The sequence below is a fragment of the Petaurus breviceps genome, unplaced genomic scaffold (assembly GCF_028583685.1).
Source record: "Petaurus breviceps papuanus isolate PSGF00001 unplaced genomic scaffold, PetGlider_PUasm1.0 187, whole genome shotgun sequence".
NCBI lineage: Eukaryota > Metazoa > Chordata > Mammalia > Diprotodontia > Petauridae > Petaurus > Petaurus breviceps.
The window spans coordinates 28,684,286-28,687,107 of NW_027185799.1; positions in this window are offsets into that span (position 1 = coordinate 28,684,286).

Genomic DNA, 2,822 nt, shown 5'->3' on the forward strand with positions numbered 1-2,822 from the left:
AGCCTTGTCTTCCCAGGAACTAAGATTGCTGAGAACTTGCCTCCTGTTAAGATGAAGAAAAGACCTCCATTTGGGTATTAAGTGCTGTGCTTAAACTTGATGTAACTCTGGAGTAGATTCAATTGTGATCCAGGGGTGGGGAACTTTTGACCTTTTTGTGTTCTATGGTTGAACAAATGAATGTACTTTACTTATGTTTGGAAACTAATCTCCATTTGAGAAGAGGGGTTTTGTGATGGACTAAATGAAGGTACAGCCTAGGGGTGGAGTAGTATTTAGAACAGGGACTTGGTAATGGATTGAATGAATCCTGGGGTCCTGGGGGTGGGGTAGTACTTGGAGATTATTTAATCACACTTAGTAAATGCTGTATTTTGAATGATGTCATGTTTTGACCTTCTCTGTTCTTGGTTTGTCACTGAATAAAATGGAGAGCACCTATGCTGGTATTTTGAACCTTGGGAAGTTGCCTTTGCTTGGCATTACATTACAACCCTAAGAAACGAAAGCTACAATATAGAGCCATTCCTTTGTAGCAATGAAACATGATTTTTTTAAAAAATGAAATAGTTTTTGATTTGTTTTCCCAATTACGTCAAAACAATTTTTAGCATTCATTTTATAAGATTGAGTTACAAATTTTTCTCCCTCCCTTCCCTCCCCTCTTCCAAAAATGGTAGGCAATTTGATATAGGTTATATATGTGCTGTCATGTAAAATATATTCCTATATTAGTCACAGTTGTGAAAAAAGAAACAGATCAAGAGGAAAAACCCACAAAAAAAAAGAATAAAGTAAGTGAATTCAGAATTAGTCAGTACTTTATCTGGATGTGGATAGCATTTTCCTTCCTGAGTCATTTGTATTTGTCTTAGATCATTGCGTTACTGTAAAGAATCAAGTCATTCATAGCCAATCATCACACAATGTTGATTATACTGTTTATGATGTTTTCCTAGTTCTGCTCATTTCAGTTTGCATCACTTAGTATAAGTCTTTCCAAGTTTTTTTTTTCTGAAATCTTCCTGTTCATTATTTGTTATTGCACAATAGTATTCCATTACATTCACATACCACAGCTTGTTCAGCCATTCCCCAATTAATGGGCATCCCCTCAATTTCTAATATTTTGCCACCATGAAAAGGGGCTGCAATAAATTATTTGCACATGTGGTCCTCTTCCCTTTTTTATGATCTCTTTGGGATATGGACCAGGTAGTGTCATTGCTAGATCAAAGAGTATGCACAGTTTGGTTGTCCTTTGGACATGATTCCAAATTGCTCTCCAGAAGGGTTGGATCAGTTCACAACTCCATCAACATATATTAGTGTTCCAATTTCCCCACATCTTCTCCAACATTTATCATTTTCCTTTTTTTATCATATTAGTCAATCTGATAGGTGTAAGGTGGTACCTCAGAATTGTTCTAATTCACATCTCTCTAATCAAAACTGATTTACAGCACTTCTTCATACATCTATAAATAACTTTGGTTTCTTTATGTGAAAATTGCCTGTTCACATCCTTTGACCATTTATCAATTGGGGAATGGATTGTATTCTTATAAGTTTGACTCGATTCTCTATATATTTGAGAAATGAGGACTTTATCAGAGATACTTGCTATAAAGATTGCTTCTCGACTTTCTGCTTTCCTTCTAATCTTGGTTGCATTGGTTTTATTTCTATAAAAGCTTTTTATTTTAATATAATCAAAATTATCCATTTTACATTTCATAATGCCCTCTATCTCTTGTTTGGTCATGAATTCTCCCCTTACCTATAAATCTGACAAAGTAAACTACTCCTTGCTTTTCTAATTTTCTTATGGCATCACCTTTATGTCTAAATCATACACTCATTTTTTTTTAAAGCAATTGGGGTTAAGTAACTTGCTCAAGGTTACACAGCCAGGTGTTTCTGGGTGGATGCTAAGTGTCTGAGTCCAGATTAGATCCCAGGTCATCCCAACTGTGTTCCGGCACTCTTACTTGCTGTGCTACCTGGCCACCCCGAAATTTAACCGTTTTTTTGCCTTTCGGAGGGCAATTAGGGTTAAGTAACTTGCCCAAGGTTACACAGCTAGTTTTTTTGTGTGTGAGTTAAGTGTCTGAGGCCGGAACCAAACTCGGGTCCTCCTGACTCTGGGGCAGGTGATTTACTCACTGCACCACCTAGCCGCCCCATACACTCATTTTGACCTTACTTTAGTATATGGTGTGAGATGATGGTCTATCCCTAGTTTGTGTCCTATTGTTTTCCCAACAGTTTTTTGTCAAATCATGGGTTCTTATCCCAAAGACTGGGGTCTTTTTTCTCTATTTCTTAGCCAGTACCAGACTGTTTTGATGATTAGTGCTTTATAATATAGTTTGAGACCTGATATTGCTAGGTCACCTTTATTTGTATTTTTTTCACTAATTCTCTTGAAATTCTTGACCTTTCATTCTAACAGATTAATTTTGTTGTTATTTTTTCTAGCCCTATCACATAATTTTTTGATAGTTTGATTGGTATGTCACTGCAAAGTAAATTAATTTGGCCAGATTTATCATTTTTATTACATTGGCTCAGCATATCTATGAGCAACTGATATTATTTCCAATTATTTAGATCTGACTCTATTGATTGGAAAAGTGTTTTATAATTGTGCTCATACATCCTAGACTTATACATTCCTGGGCTTGTCTTGGCAGGTAGAATCTCAAGTACTTTATATTGTTTATAGCTATTTTAAATGGAATTTCTCTTTCTATCTCTTATTGCTGGGCTTTGTTGGTCATATAAAGAAATGTTAATGATTTATGTGAGTTTATCTTATA